This window comes from Oryctolagus cuniculus, chromosome 6 (assembly GCF_051225735.1).
Source record: "Oryctolagus cuniculus isolate XC-2025 breed Fujian yellow rabbit chromosome 6, ASM5122573v1, whole genome shotgun sequence".
Classification (NCBI taxonomy): Eukaryota; Metazoa; Chordata; class Mammalia; order Lagomorpha; family Leporidae; genus Oryctolagus; species Oryctolagus cuniculus.
This window is the reverse complement of record NC_142872.1, coordinates 153,263,519-153,281,171: the sequence shown is the minus strand read 5'-3', so window position 1 is coordinate 153,281,171 and position 17,653 is coordinate 153,263,519. Positions and strand designations below refer to the sequence as shown.

Below are 17,653 nucleotides of genomic sequence, written 5' to 3'. Positions count from 1 at the left end.
TGACACCTGTTGGCCCACATGGAAACATTTGTACACTATGTTGGGGTGGGGGAGCTTTTGGGATTCAACAAATATAAACAAGAACACAAACAGACAGCAAAGCAAACAACATTTAGGAAAGCCATCTGCTCCCATTTGAGTTGGTTTCCATGTTGCCAGAATTGAGTTAACTTTAGCCAACATAAGATCAAATGTTAACAGAATCACTGAGTGCAAGAGTTTGAAGAATATTTTATCAGTATTTAGAGATAAGTAACGTATTCTGATCAGTTTAGGGAAATTGAAGCATATTCATATATATAAACTTTGTGATACTCTGCAATATTGGAGACAGAACCAAGAATCTATATGCTGAATCAAAATTCAGAAGACTTTTCATTTTAGAGCAATGCTTCTTTTAGTTATGAAAATTGCATCAGTGTCTATGAGCTTTCTTGCTTCTTCCCTCCCTCCCTGCCTTTCTTCCTTCTATAGACACGTACATAATAGTTTTGTTGAAACCATGAGTCAGGCACTGGATGGGGCATCAATGATGAGAACAATGTGGTCTAGACATCAAGAAGTTTATCACTATTCAGAGAATCATTTCTGCCCTTACATAGTATGATCACTGACTCAACTGAGCTGTACAGACCATCATAGATGCTATCTGTCTGGGAAAATGGGGAGACTGAAATCTTTGAGAGGGGAGAGATTTTTAATTAGGTCCTAAAATGTCAGAAGTTTCCCCAAAAGAAGTAAACAAACTAATGAATTGTGAATGGCATTTTGGGCATTGGGCAACACTATTTTGTGTCTTTGATACTGGCAGAATTTTAGGAGAAGGTGAGCTAAAAGAGGTAGATTGACACAGCTTAAGAATAGTCTTACTGCTATCTGTGCTGGGACCTAAGTGGTGGTGATATGGCTAAAGGCACCAAGAAGATCAGGATCCTGAGTAAACATGGATCCGCTGTGGCACCTCCTTTGGGAAAACAGTGAAGAAAATCGAAATTGGCCAGCATGCCAAGTACACTTGCTCTTTCTGTGGCAAAACCAAGATGAAGAGATGAGCCCTGGGGATCTGACACTATGGTTCCTCCATGAAAATAGTAGCTGGTGGTGCCTAGTTATACAACACTACTTCCACTGTCACAGTAATGTCTGCAATCAGAAGACTGAAAGAATTGAAAGATCAGTAGAGGCACCATCTTTGAGATATCAGTAGTCTAGAATAAACGGATTAATATATATATATATATATATATATATAAAAGAATAGTCTTACTAAGCAACTTTTTTCTCCTATTTATCTTAGAGATAATGAGGAGCTATTGAAAGTTTCTTTTTTAAGCTTCAAGAATTTATGAGCAAATATTCTTCATGGGGAGAACATCTTGGCCATATTGTGGAGGAAGATGATTGGAGAGAGAGACTGGAGGTAAAAACCTAGTTGGGAAATGGACGACCTTATCTGGAGTCTGCAGGCCAGAATATATGGTTTTTAATGTAGTTCTTTTGGAAATAGCATGGGGCAGTAAAAAGAGCTTAGGCTTCTGAACAAGTGAGACCTAATTTAAATCTCTTTCAGTAATTATGTGGCTGTGGCAAACGAGTAGGCTTCTATGAGTTTATCGCTCTATCCATTTTATGGAATTAATAGCATCTACTCCAGAGGACTGTCGTACGGACAGGTGAAGTAGTACATTAAGTGTACTGCTGCTGAGCCTGGAAAATGGAGAGTACTAGGCGAATGGTGGTGTCTCCTGTCTCTATTGACCTGGGTCTTTGTTCTTCGGGGACATACTGATTTGTCATAAAGTAAATGTTTGCAGGACACCCTGGCATGCATTTAATAGTCTGCCACAGAGCTGTGAAACTTCATGTATATATGTGTTCACACACACACACACACACACACACACCACAGCATGGTCTGAAAGCAGGAAATCTTCCATGGAATATCACAGACAGAAAACTGTCTGCAAACAAGAGACCCTTTCATGAATATTTCCAGATAGAGCAGTTGGCACATTCTAGAAGGCCGAGGAGCAGATGAACGTTTCCAGCCCTCTTTCGTACTCTGATTGCCAGCCATGAATGCAGACCTTTTGCTGCCTTCCTTTTAAATTTAGATTTTTACATCATCTCCTGGCTGGAACGTGGGTCATGATGAACAGCCAAGTTCACATGGTTGCATTCTCTAACTTCAGCTTTCCTCTAATCTGTCCTCTCCTGACAGTTTTCATTCACTCCTCACAGAGCACTTACCACCTATCCTGCCTTTTCCCCTTCAATTCATGGAAATGAATCAGATCTGTGATGGCGTCATTCAAAAGAGAAAGCTAATTAGAAAAGGTCCCCTTTCCTTCCTCTTGGAGACCTTGCCATAGTTTCCTCTTTTAGGAGACACAAGCCAGGAAGGAAGCTCTTCAGTGCAGCTGTGAATAGAGAAGCACTGACTAACATTGGGGAGGGGGGACTGGGTGATCATTCCTAGTTAAATTGTTAGGTTCCTGGGGATAAATTTTAAGCTGCTTTGTTTTTTTCCAGGGATAAACAGAATAACCTAAGTGTTCTCTAACCAGAAGGAATGTGTGATAACGTGACTTAAATATTAACTACCCGGGTACGCATGATTAAGTTGCTATATGGGGAAAGCTGTTTTCTAGGAGTGGCTCATCGTGCTATGAGATCTTTAATAAGTGCTTATGCTTATATAAGACTCACTGTGAGTTAGGAACAGTTGTATGTGTTTTACAGTCAACTCATTTCACATTCGGAACCACTGCAAGGGTGATGAACTGTTATAACTTTCATTTATAGATAAGAAAACTGAGACATAAAGAAGTAAAGGCTATTCAAGTAGTTGATATCTGAACTATGAACCCAAACCATTGAGTTCTGGCATATGGGTCCACAGTTATTTCATTTTCAGTACACTGCCTTTCCTTTTATACTGAAGATATTATAACAGTTTAAAAATGTGTGGTAACAGAAAGTAAACTATCTCCACAGCATGTGGACTGCTACAGTGCTCATCCAAAGATATGTCATATTGAACTAATTGCCAATATTAAAGTTGGAGAAAATGTCTATGACTTACAATTTTAAACATCTATTACCATAAAACAGAGCTTCTGAAAAACCCTGGTCTTGATATTGCATGACAAGACTTGGCTGGAGCTGAGTTGCTACTATCGTTTGTAACTAACCCACTGTCACTCCAATGTGCTTCAGATTTCATCACTCTCCTTTTTTTTTTTTTTTTTGATTGTTTACTTATTTGAAAGTCAGAGTTACACACAGAGAGAAGGAGAGGTTGAGAGAGAGACAAAAAAAGAGAGAAAGAGAGAGAGAGAGAGAGAGGTCTTCCATCTGCTGGTTCACTCCCCAATTGACTGCAATGGCTGGAGCTGTGCTGATCTGAAGCCAGGAGCCAGAAGACTCTTCCAGGTCTCCCACATGTGGGTGCAGGGGCTCAAGGACTTGGGCCATCTCCTACTGCTTTCCCAGGCCATAGCAGAGAGATGGATCAGAAGTGGAGCAGCCAGAACTCAAACCAGAGCCCATGTAGGATGCCGGTACTGCAGACGGAGGCTTTACCCACTATACTACAGCACCAGTCCCAAGTCCTCATTACTCTCTATTGCTTCCCCAACACTATGCCATTTGACATCTAATTCTAGGCCATTTGATTCACTTATGTTCATCATCTGATTATACACAGCTCTAAAGGAATTTTTGTTTTGGTTACTAATTTAGAGACATAAACTTTGCTCTAGGTCTAAGGCCAACCTATATGTCATTGAATTGGGGGAAAAATTCCTTCATACACCCATGATCATTTTTTGTCTTTAAAAAAATTGGAGTCAAAGTAATACTACATAGTTGCCTTATCCATGAATTTTGGAGGAAGAAATGGCTGCCCTGCCTGGTGTTGCTGCAAGGGTTAGTTATGATAAGACTTGTGAAGGCCGGCGCCGTGGCTCACTAGGCCAATCCTCTGCCTTGCGGCGCCGGCACACCGGGTTTTAGTCCCGGTCAGGGCGCCGGATTCTGTCCCAGTTGCCCCTCTTCCAGTCCAGCTCTCTGCTGTAGCCACGGAGTGCAGTGGAGGATGGCCCAAGTGCTTGGGCCCTGCACCCCATGGGAGACCAGGAGAAGCACCTGGCTCCTGCCATCGAATCAGCGTTGTGCGCCGGCCGCAGCGCACTGGCCGCGGTGGCCATTGGAGGGTGAACCAACGGCAAAGGAAGACCTTTCTCTCTGTCTCTCTCTCTCACTGTCCACTCTGCCTGTCAAAAAAAAAAAAAAAAAAAAAAAAAGACTTGTGAACATACACAATAGGCCATGAAGCACTCTCAAGGTTTAAGATAGAATAGGGGTTTGTGAAGTATTTTATATTTTAAAGGAATTTCTATATATTAAGTTTCACTGACTGCATTCAAAATCTACCAAATAAAGTAGGCAAGATAGGCTTTACACTCTCTGCAACTGTATCTTCCATTCCACAGATGTGGAAAGTAAGGGGAAAATGAGTTCAATGACGTGCATTATTACCCCATCATATATGTGTAGGAATAAGATGTGATCCTAAATCTGATTATAAAAAGCAAGTTTCTCATCCAAGATACTGTGATGTTTCTTCTCAAGTAGACCCATCTTTAGACTCCAAGGTCCCAACCTGAGTCATGATTTGACCTTGGATTTTTGTAATCTTAAAAGGAACTTTGATGATCAATACATCTAGATTGAGGAAAAAGATGCTAACAAAAGAGGTACCTACTCTGGGTTTTATAGTAGGTTCTGCTACTCATTATCTTTGCAGCTTTGGAAAGTGAACCAGCCCTATAAATCTCAGTTTCTTCATTTGTACAACGGAGATAATGTTATCCACTCAGGATTCCTCACAAAATTGCTATGAACGCCAACTGAGATGATATCATTGACAACATAATGTTAACGTAAGTTAATATCAGGATGTGCGTATTTCTTAGCCCTTCAACAAAAGACAAACTTCTCAATGGTTGTTATACTTCTAGGCTGCCTTGCCTATTACAGTTGCTTATGCAGTTCTTACATAATGGTGCATGGAATGACTAAACTCTATGATGTTAGGAATTGGGTGGTTCCAGCCTGGGCAACAGAAGAAGCAGCCACAGAGTGATTCTCTTTAGGGATTGTTGTGAAAAAAAAAAAATGTACATTCAAGTGGGGTGGGTTGCTTCCCATCTGCGTAGACAGTAGTTCACGTGGTTCCAAGCCCTTTCTGACAACCACTTGTTGTAAGTTTACACTATCAAAAGCAAGAATAAGTGCTGAGGTGAAGGGACGTCCATTGGAATCAGAAGAAGTGGCTTTAGGAATAGTGTGCCACTGTATAATCTATCTCAGCTCTCTAGACTTCTGCTGGAATATCATTATTAAAGGTATTTTGGAAGTGATAAGCATTTACATTAGTTTCCTTAGTTCTCATGAGCTTCATCACAACACAAGAATTTCCACTGGAAATTTGTACTTGACTCACATTTTATTTGATACTTTTTTTTAAAGAACAATGTTTATTTATTTACTTATTTAAAAGGCAGAGTGACAGGGCGAGAGAGAAACACACACATGCACACACACACACACACAAACACATAGAACTTACATCCAGTGGTTCACTCCCTATATATGCCTTCAACATTTAGGGAAAGGGAAAAGCTGAAGCCAAGAGTCAGTCATTCCATCTGGGTCTCCAACGTGGGAAGTACTTGAGTCTTCGTCCACTGCTGCTTATGAGGCATGTTAGCAGGGAGCTGGAAGGAAGCAGAGTAGCCAGGACTGAAACTGGCACTCTGATTTGGGGTGCAGACTTCCCAAGTGGCAGCTTAACCCACTGCACCATGATGCCTGCTGTTATTTGATGCTTTGTCTGTCATTGCTGTTCTTCCATTACTCACTCATGGCAAACCAAGATGACTCCTCTTCATCTCGCGCCACCATACTGTCCACATTGAGGCCATTTCTTTTCAGACTGAAAATACTGAGTGACCTGTGGCCCTTCATAGCAAGAAGTCAGATCCATTTTGTGTACTTGGTTTCTATCTCAGAGTTGATGCTCCAGGAAATATTTAAATGAGCTCCACTGTCTCTTCCTTAAAGAGTCTCAGACTGGATTCTAGAAAAAGTCCGGTAAATAAACAAATGATTCACTGAAGAATGGAAAAAACATGGCTATGTATTCTCTTTCTAGTTAATTAGTTGTACTGATACAGGAACTTCATCGTGTTCTCGGGGAAATCCTGTTGGCTGGGGCTCCCTCGTCAGCACCACTAAATTTAGGTCACAGCTCAGTGAAGAACAATTACAGATCCTTAATAAAAGATAATGTACCCAGCGACAGCAAGCAAGACAGTTGGGCGGACATTCTTATTTTCTTGTTAATGCTGTGGGGGTGGGGTGCCCAGCGTGGAGATGGATGTTGACAGAAAGTCATTTTCTGACCTTGCAGATCTTTTGGCTGATCTGTTTGGTGGTATATGCCAGCCCAAGCTTTTATAGCCAAGCTGGACCTAGTAAAATCCTCACAAAATGGTTTTCTAAGTTGGACAAATACGAAAACAAGGCTGAGAGAGAGGCATAGACATGGGATGAAAGAATTCAGAAATCCTGCATTTGAATTGGGCTGCTCCTTCCCTCACCCCATTAACCTTTTCCTACCTCATCTTTTACCTTCTACCCATCACAGTTTCTACCCTTCCCACCTTAAGTTACTTCATCACTCTTCAAAAACATTTGTTTTCTCTGACCTCTTTGTCTTTTCCCACTATATTCTTCTAGGCTGATATTTCCTCTCCTCTTTGAAGAACTTATTTTTACGTTAAAACCTTGTTCTGTTGTCATCACCAATTCCAGGAAGTTTTCTTCGGAGCCTTCAGGCAGTGAGATGGCCTTCTCTGGGTCTTTGCTTGATTTCTCCATTAGACTGAGTGCTGTCATGCACGGATTATGCCATTGTGTTCTTGGCACCCAAGAGGAAACCACCCCATTGAAGTCAGTTTTCCTAAGATTGCAATGATCTGCTTTTTGCTGACTCTAGGAGATACTTCCCAATTCTTATTTACTTGCATTTTTAATGTACTTGTGCATTGTTTGAAGCTTCTTGTTTCTTTCGTCTGCGAGTTACTGTGTGTTCATAAAAGGATATGTTGAAGTCCTAACTCTTAGTACCTGCAAATGTTCTTTGCATTTTGAATTCATAGGAGGAGATCTGATAATATAATTTATTTCATCAAAGTGCTCAATGAAAAGTCGATATTCAGTTTAGCTTTAAACTTTCCACTGTTTCATGCCATCTTGTTTAAGACTGATATGTTCCTACATCTCTACCCTCCTTTATGCAATTCTGCCATTTTATATGATTATCAATCAAATTTAAATAATCATGATTTGCCAAATGCTATGTGTTTTTCAAAGATCCCAATTTTTGTATAATATTCCCAAACCTGGAATTCCTTTTCCAATCTCATCCACATGCCTGATTTGATTCAGCCATGATCTTCAAGAAATAATTTCTGATCCCATCTTCAGATTAAATGAGGCTCCTTTCTTTACACATTCATAGCACTCTGTGACTACTTTTAATATACTGATACTTCTCTGTGCAAGGCTGTTCACCTTAGTCTTAGCACCTTGAGAGTAGTAACTAAGTTTTATCACTACACAACTGGATTACAAGCATACCATATATTAAAAAAGATAAATGAAATATATATGGATGCACAAACTGATTCCTGTGGAAGTACAGAAGAGATAGCAATAAAAATAAAAATAGCCTCACAAACCTAAATGTATGATCAGGACCAAGCTATGCTCTCTATATTGGTACATATATTCTATAGTATTGTTTCCAGGCACATAGTTTAAAGAGGATATGGCCATATTTTCTGTCAACTGACTAGCATATTATGATGAGGATTTTTTAATATAATTGATGAAGACTAGGAAAGGGAGGAAGGAGAATATAATTCTTTTTTAAGTTTTTTTTAACTTTTATTTAGTAAATACAAATTTCCAAAGTATAGCTTATGGATTACAATGGCTTCCCCCCCCCAATAACTTCACTCCCACCTGCAACCCTCCCATCTCCTGCTCCCTCTCCCCTTCCATTCACATCAAGATTCATTTTCAATTATCTTTATATATAGAAGATCAATTTAGTATATATTAAGTAAACATTTCAACAGTTTGCACCCACACAGAACATAAAGTGTAAAATACTGTTTGAGTACTAGTTATAGCATTAATTCACATTGAACAACACATTAAGGACAGAGATCCTACATGAGGAGTAAGTGCACAGTGACTCCTATTGTTGACTTAATAAATTGACACTCTTGTTTATGGCATCAGTAATCTCCCTAGGTTCTAGTCATGAGTTGCCAAGACTATGGAAGCCTTTTGAGTTCGTGGACATCAATCATATTTAGACAAGGTCATAGTCAAAGTGGAAGTTCTCGCCTCCCTTCAGAGAAAGGTACCTCCTTCTTTGATGGCCCGTTCTTTCTACTGGGATCTCACTCACAGAGATCTTTCATTTAGGTTTCTTTTTTTGCCAGAGTGTCTTGGCTTTCCCTGCCTGAAATACTCTCATGGGCTTTTTAGCCAAATCTGAATGCCTTAAGGGCTGATTCTGAGGCCAGAGTGCTGTTTAGGACATCTGCCATTCTATGAGTCTGCAGTGTATCCCACTTCCCATGTTGGATTGTTCTCTCCCTTTTTTATTCTATCAGTTAGTATTAGCAGACACTAGTCTTGTTTGTGTGATCCCTTTGACTCTTAGGCCTATCAGTATGATCAATTGTGAATTGAAATTGATCACTGGGACTAGTGATATGGCATTGGTACATGCCACCTTGATGGGATTGAATTGGAATCCCCTGGCACATTTCTAACTCTACCATTTGGGGCAAGTCAGCTTGGGCATGTCCCAAATTATACATCTCCTCCCTCTCTTATTCCCATTCTTATATTTAATGGAGATCACTTTTCAGTTAAATTTAAACACCTAAGAATAATTGTGTGTTCATTACAGAGTTCAACCAATAGTATTAAGTAGGACAAAAAAATACTAAAAGCGCTAAAATATTAAGTTGTACATCAATAGTCAGGACAAGGGCAGATCAAGTCACTGTTTCTAAATGCTCTCTTTGAAAATTAAAAATGTATCTGGAGTTTGGAGTTCGGTCCTGGATCCATTGCTTACTAGTTTTTCAGCTTGGATACGTGCTTTTGCCTCTTGAGACAGCTCAATGCCTATTCAACGTGAATTACAAATACTTTGCAATGAAAGTCAAGGATCACATAAGTGAAAGTGTGTAAACAGGGACAATAGTGCCTGATTCATAGTAGTAAATTTCAACCTCCAGAGTGGGAGGTGGAGAAAAAAGAGCAATTTTTAAATAAATGATCAACACTTAAAATTATTCATTACCCAGTCTTCAGTAGATGGACATCTGTATTGATTCCATATATTAGCTACCACAAATTGAGCTGCAATAAACATGGGGGTACAGATAACTCTTTTATTTACAGATTTCATTTCCTTTGGGGAAATTCTCAGGAGTGGGATGGCTGGGTCATATGATAGGTCTATATTCAGATTTCTGAGGTATCTCCATACTGTCTTCCACAGTGGCTGCACCAGTTTACATTCACACTAACAGTGGATTAGAGTATCTTTTCTCCTACATCCTCATTAGCAATTGTTGATTTCTGTATGAAAGCCATTCTACCTGGGGTGAGGTGAAACCTCATTGTGGTTTTAACATGCATTTCCCTGATGGCTAGTGATCTTGAGCATTTTTTCATGTGTTTGTTAGCCATTTGTATTTCCTCTTTTGAAAAATGTCTGTTCAAGTCCTTTGCCCATTTCTTAACTGATTGCTTGTTGTGTTGTTGTTGTTGAATTTCTTGAGCTCTTTGTAGATTCTGGATATTAATCCTTTGTCATTTGCATAGTTAGCAACTATTTCCTTCCATTCTGTCAATTGTCTCTTCACTTTGCTGAGTGTTTCTTTTGCAATGCAAAAGCTTTTCAGCTTGATGCACCCCCATTTATCAATTTTGGCTTTGATTGACTATGCTTCTGGGATCTTTGCCTATGATAACATCTTGCAAAGTTTCCCCAATGTAATTTGATGGCATTGGCTCATAGATTTAGGTCCTTGATCCATTTTGAGTAGACTTCTGTGCAAGGTATGCAGTAAGTGATCCTGTGCCATCCTTTTGCAGTTAGAGATACAGCTTCCCCAACACAATCTGTTAAAGGGACCATCCTTTCCCCAGGGGTTGATTTTAACTCCTTTGTCAAAGATATGTTGGTTGTAGATGTGTGGACTGATTTCTGGGGTTTCTAGTCTGTTCCGTTTGTCTTCATATCATTTTTTTTTTTTTTTTGGCTTGTACAGGCTGTTTTGATGATAACTGCCCTGTAGTATTTTGTGAAATCTGGTATTGGGATCTCAAGCTTTGTTTTGTTGATATTGCTTTAGTTATCTGGGGTCTCTTGTGTTTCAATATGAGTTTTAGCATCCTCTTTTCTAGATCGGAGAATAATGTCATTAGTATTTTGACTGGAATCACATTGAACCTGCAAATTGCTTCTGGTAGTACAGACATTTTGGTGTTATTGATTCTTCCAATCCATGATTATGGAAGATTTTTCCTTTTTTTTGTGTCTTCTTCTACTTCTTTCTTTAATGTTTTGTAGTTTTCATTAGACAGATCTTTGATGTCCTTGGTTAAATTTATTCCAAGGTGTTTAATTTTTTGTAGCTATTGTGAATGGGATTGATCATAGAAATTGCCACTTCACCAAACTCTTTTATGAGTTCCAACAGTCTCTCAGGGGAGTCTTTTGGATTCCCTATAAATAGAATCATGTCATCTTCAAAAAGGGATAATTTGATTTCCTTCTTCCCAATTGATATCCCTTTGATTTGTTTTTCTTGCCCAGTGGTTCTGGCTAAAGCTTCCAGGACTATATTGAATAGTAACCGTGAGAGTGGGCATCCTTGTCTGGTTCCAGTCTTAGTGGGAAAGCTTCTAACTTTTCCCCATTCGATAAGATGCTGGGTTTGTCGTAGATTGCCTTGAGGAATGTTTCTTCTATATCCAATTTGCTTAAGGTTTTCATCATGAAAGGATGTTGTATAAATTATGGTATATATGCCCTAAGATATAGTGCATAGCAATAAAAATTGAAATCCTCTCTTTTGCAATAAAATGGATGCAACAGTAAGCCATTATGCTTAGTGAAATGAGCCAGTCCCCAAAAGACAAATATCACAAATACCAGTTCAAGTATGATTTTGAACAGCCCTTGTCTTGACTGTTGAGTAACAGTGTGTTTTTTTTCATCATACTATTTATTGAACTCTTTACTTAGTGTAGAGTTAATCTTATGAGTGTAAAGTTGACTGAAAATAGATCTTTGTAAAAAAATAAGACTGTGGGCCGGCGCCGCAGCTCAATAGGCTAATCATCCGCCTTGTGGCACCGGCACACCGGGTTCTAGTCCCAGTTGGGGTGCTGGATTCTGTCCCGGTTGCCCCTCTTCCAGGCCAGCTCTCTGCTGTGGCCAGGGAGTGCAGTGGAGGATGGCCCAACTGCTTGGGCCTTGAACCCCATGGGAAACCAGGAGAAGCACCTGGCTCCTGCCATAGGATCAGCGCGGTGCGCTGGCTGCAGCATGCCGGCCGTGGCGGCCATTGTAGGGTGAACCAACGGCAAAGGAAGATATTTCTCTCTGTCTCTCTACTATCCACTCTGCCTGTCAAAAAATAAAAAATAAAAAAATAAATAAAAAATAAGAATGGAAATTGGAGAGGGAAGAGTAATAAAGGTGGAGGTGTATATGGGAGGGAGAATAGGTTGGGAAGAATTACTATGCTCCTAAATTTGTATATATGAAATACCTGAAGATTGAATGCTTTAAATAAAAGTTTTTTGGGTTAAAAAAAAAACACTCATTACTTTAGAGGGACAAATACATCCAGAGAAATCTTAAGAGTAAATCCTTTGTAAGGTGTAGGCATTGCTCAAATTTGTAGAAGCTGTTGGAAGCAATTAAGAAACACATTCAGTCAAAGTCTTTCAGTCACAGTAAAAGAAAATTTGGGTTAAGTGAAACAGCAGTAACCAATCATTGAATGCATAAATAGTGCCATTAATTTTGCTCATAGTATATCCCTGATTCTGATTGGCAACACTCATCTCTAATGATGAATAAGGATGGTATAGTTTAGTTAGGATACTGTTTTTGAATACTGAATATTTTATACTTTAATTTTCCCCTGAAGCTTTCCTTATCATGTTACTTATGTAATGTATGTGTCTAATCAGACACAAAAAGAAGAAAAAATAACTATAATCTTACCCACCTAGAAATTACTATTAATATTTTATGTCTGTATTTTCAGAACCTTTTCTGGAATATATTTATATTTTTACATGATGGTATGAAATGGCAGATGTTGCATTAAAATGTAGAATTTTTTTTACTTTAAAAACATGAACATTGCTAAATATTGAGAGAATGTCAGCAACCAGCCATGAAGAACTAAATTTCAGACTTAATCTCCAATCCTAATTCCCTAGAAAATGACATGAAATATTTAAAAACAACAACAATTGTAATAAGACAGTGAACAGTGCAAGTTTATGATCCCCAAAATGAAGGAAACAAATGAGGATCCATGATACTGTTAGTTGTCTGCCAAGATAAAATTTATGGACTGCAGAGGCCAAAGTCAGGAACTGGTGCTGCCCAGCAGACTCCTGAGATGAGAAGGAAGAGATCATTTGGGGCAGAGATGAAGGCAGCTCAAATGTGTTGGGAAAACACTGGAGAATAAAAATTGCTCCAGTAATCCTAGAAATGGGCATGAAGTCCCCTTGTGAAATCATGAATAGCAATTTGTAGGTATGGAGGATGAAGTTCCATGAGGCTGGGCAAGGAACAACTGTGTGAATAGAATTAATAGGAAACCTTAAACCAAAATATTGCTAAAGCACACACAGAGTTGGGTGACTGGTTGAGTTCATGCCAGACAGAAGATAGAAACCTTGTTGAATTCTCAGGGATTGAGTTATAGATACTAGAAAGAGCACAACTTAAGGATGTCCAAAACTACCCCTAGATCAGCCCTAATAAAACTCAGAAAGACACTTATAAAAGTCAAATGGGTCCACAAATCACATGTCACTTTCTGGGTTTTTATATTTCATTACCTGTAAAATTAGAATAGAATAATTAGCATATCCGCAACCTCAGGTTGCTTGGGAATTAATCAAACTAAACAATACTAGATGACATTCATTAAGTTCTGGTTCAGGAGCTACAGCTCTACCGCCTGACACTAACCAATACCCAATGAATACTGGGTTTGTTATCAATAGTTACGTGATATTGTATTCTCAAGAAATAGCTGTGGCCAGTATCAGATCTAACACGAGGCATTTCTCTGTGGCCATGGAACAAAATCACACCCAATGGGTGAGAATTAGCACTTTCATGATCAGTAAATTTAGGCCCTCTTGATACTCCTCAATGATCTCTAAGGTGAACTGAAAAAGCTTTGTTGTAACTCCCATCATAGGAGTTACTCACTTACTGGCCTTATCCAACAAAACAGAGACCTCTAGGGCAAAGCCTGTGCCGTATTCATTTCTGTAGCTCCTATTGGGGTACATTGTCTCTTGCAGAGTGGACTCACAGTAGATGTTTTCATAGTTAAATTCAAAAAGTATTCATTCATTTGCAGAAAAAATGACTGGAAATGAAACATTTTGTTGTGCTCCATTCTGCAGGGGAACAAGAAATCCGCTACTTGTAGAACTCTTTTATTTAATATTTGAGTAGCAAAATCTCCCTTTACCAAAGGAAGCTGTGCTAACTTTTATCCTACCATGTCAAGTGTTTGAGCCTTCCAGACACTCTGCTGGGAACATGGGTGATATTCAGTCTGGAATGTTGTATTGTTCTCAGAGTGAAAAGCCATTGTGCTCAGAGATTAAAATAAAAACAGGAGCCAAATGGAGGGAAAGATAATGCGATTATGTTTTGGAGAAAAGCTGGTGGATTCTCTATGATGTCTTCCTGACAGGGAAGGAAATCTTAACTTTCATCAAACTCCTTGATGCCATATCTATTTTTTCTTTTATGTGTTTCTATTAAAGCAAGGAGTTCTATTTACACTCCCAGCCTTTGCAGGTTCTGAGAGCACCAGCTAATCATTGTGGCCACTTTGGGACCCCAACTTGGCTCTAGATTCAGATCATCTTTGCTGTGCTCTTGGCTCTTCCTCGGAAGAACTACCAGCTCTCGAACAGGTGCTTCAGGCTTTCAGAGCGCCACATTCCGTATCCGTGAGTGAGGATGTTGGGTGGTACCCACTCTCAGGGGATTAAGCCATCAAGCGCCGCCTGTGTAGTCAGTGGTGGTGCCCTTACTTCATGTTGCTTGACAGAAGACGTAATGAAGTCGCATTCGGAAAAGTGTACGAAGAGCAAATGCCAGTCTTTGTTGTCTTCTTCAGGTTTGCCTTGAATCACTTCCTTAAGTCTTCTCTTTCTTTTATGAATGAATGAGAAGACTCTGTCCACCATTTTGAAAAAGGGAGGCAGTGTTCCCTCTGGCTCTTGGTGGCTGCTCTAGTATGGACCTGCTTTCATAGCTCACCTTATGCAGAATACCTTCCAGACCTTTCTGCTCAAACCAGTCCATGATCTGTGAGTACGGAGGCTCAATACTGTCTTTTCCTTCAGCTCAATGAGAGTTTCTTTGCAAAGGACAGTAACTCTGAAGATCAATGATACCCAATAAGTCAGTGCAATGGTCATCACATTTTTCTGGTGGTAAATAGCCTAGCTTCTGAATTCCATCTTATTCCTGAGGGATAAGAAGTATCTTTTTTCACAATTCCATGATTCATGATAGCCTTTTACCTAAAATTCCTCTCCTTCCCCATCTACAGTGAAACTTTTCAAAATCTGGGGCTGGCGTTGTGGCACAGTGGTTAAAGCCCTGGCCTGAAGCACCGGCATCCCATATGAGTGCTTGTTCTAGTTCCGGCTGCTTCTCTTCCAATCCAGCTCTCTGCCATGGCCTGGGATAGCAGTAGAAGATGGCCCAAGTCCTTGGGATCCTGTACCTGTGTGGGAGACCGGGAAGAAGTTCCTGGCTCCTGGCTTTGGATTGGTGTATCTCCGGTCGTTGCAGCCATCTGGGAAGTGAACCAGCGGATGGAAGACCTCTCTCTCTGTCTCTACCTCTCTCTGTCTTTTAAATAAATAAAATAAATTAAAAAAAAAAAACTCTCAATGACTTTAGGTGGGGAGAGTTCCCCCCAGCTTGGCCTCACCTCTCTGTACTTTCTGTGGCTTAAGGATGATGGCAGGTGCCCACCAGCTGCTCTGTCAGGTTCTGCCCAAAGCCCCACTGCAGGGAAGTGGACAATTCCAGTGGTGGCCACAAGCATTCTAATGCTTGGTGTGCTGAGGAAGAACTCCAACAGAGCTGTGCAGGGCTTTTGTTAATCAAAGACCATTCATTTTCCTTTCAGTTTAGTGGAACATGACAGTGGAGAAAGGAGCCATGGCAGGACAGTGCACAGGGCAACTGTCATGGTGCTTTTTTTGTTTCAAGCTAGGTCAAATTAAGTCACATCTGCAGAAAATAAGGGCTCAGGATATGGTAGTAGCAGACTGTGGGGAAACACCTAGGGAGAGTCTGCATGACAGGGGAGGATGGCAGGGACAAATGTGTTGGGTTCCTCGCACTGTCCACTGTTTTGGAAACATAGGAAGATATTTCCCATCCTATGGTGCAGATAGGTTGGTGTCATATGACTGACTTTTGGGCAATGTAATGTGTTGTAAGCCTCCCTAGAACTGGCCCTTAAAAACCTGACCCTCTCCTCTTTCCCCTTCCAAGGAAATATAAAATGACTCCAGTTCCAGGGTGGAGGAGAATAACACTAATTGGATTATATTGTGGGTGAGGAACTTGGGTCAATGCACTGAGACCCCTTGCTCCTTCTCCTAGGTCTTGACTTTCTTTTATTTCAACCCAATCAAGTTCCTTACCTGTGTATCTGCCCTTTGGGGGAGATCACCATTGGTGAGACTGCTTTGAATTATGCTCTTCTAGGGGTGACCCCATTTTATGGAATATCTGTCTTTTCCATTTATAAACTAAAGTAGATGTTAGCTTCTCTGTCTAAATTCTAATCTCTAAGGGAATGTTCATGATATTATATGACAGTGATGATTTTCCTAGTTACTTGTATGCCTGCTCTAGAAAACCATGATTCCAGTGAAAGCAAGGAAGATATGCATCTTTGCCACCCTTGTGTGGCCAGTACTCAGCATAAACATTGCTACAAGGGAATTTGTACTTCAGAAAGGCCGTGGCCATGGTTGTCACCCTCCATCCCACACTCAGCAACATTTGTGCACTTTCCACACTGCTTGTGGTGGTAATTTGCCTGGGTTTGGAACCTATAGCTCTGCTATGTATTCTGCCAATATTTAACTTCTGAGAACTTTTACCAAAGATGACCTGTTTGGGATGGGCATAAGAAAATGTCCAAGAGTCAGGCCTGTGACACTATGTCCATTAATTATAATAAAATAATTGCCTCATGGCTGGAACAGTCCTCCATTCTTGCTTGTCGCTCCCCTTCTTCGCGGAGGAACGACACTGGACCCTGCGCTGTTCTTTTGTCTGCTCGGCCCTTCCCGGGTTTGCTGCTGGTCCTTCCCGGGTTGGCTGCCAATCCTTCCACCTCCGTGGAAGTCTCCCCACAAGACGGCAATGAGAGAGCGCGGGATTTGGTCTGCCTGATTAATAAGGCGATAAGCACTTGCAGGCAGCTCGAGCAGAGCACGCACTGCAGGGCACCGAACACAGGCACGCATCAGCGCCTAAAAACCTCCTCACAACATGGCGAAGAGAGGACCCAGATTCGGTTTGCCTGATTGGTAGGGCTTGTAAGCACCTGTGGGCAACTCCAGCAAGCAGAGCAGAGTGTGTGCCGCGGGGCACTGAAGACAGGCGCGTATCAATGCCAAAAAATAAAAAGAAAGGGGGAACTGTGGGGAGCAACTCGGACTAGACTAAGTTACTGGAATTAAGACTTATTCTATGCATCTGCTCTCCCACAATAAGGCGCTGAGAGAGGAGTAAACAACTTTTACACAGCTGCCTCAAGTTCAACCAATAACCTGCAGGAGCTGATCCTGCTCCTGATTGGAGGAGAGCAGCGTACTCGGCATGTGGGTAGCAGAGTTGGGATTGGTGGAAGAGGACTATAAAGGAGGAGAGAGACAACATGCATCAGGAACATCTAAGGGGAACATCGGATAACATCTGAGCAGCCCCCGAGAGAGCCGGCCGGCGGTGTGCCGCTCCTCCACGGAAGTGGGGAAAGTGGCAGGGGGAACCGCCCTTCCACGGAGGTGGAAGGATCGGCAGCCAACCCGGGAAGAACCAGCAGCAAACCTGGGAAGGGCCGAGCAGACAAAAGAACAGCGCAGGGTCCTGTGTCGTTCCTCCACGAAGAGGGGGAGCGACACTTGCTGGCAGCATCCAGTGGCTTTGCTGGGCCAGCAGGCTGAAGTC

General features: G+C 40.9%; 1 pseudogene; it reads left to right on the top strand.

Annotated features, from left to right (window-relative positions):
- The first annotated feature begins 894 nt into the window (after positions 1-894).
- On the top strand, positions 895-1,181 carry LOC149126337 (large ribosomal subunit protein eL43 pseudogene; annotated as a pseudogene).
- Positions 1,182-17,653: the final 16,472 nt, after the last annotated feature.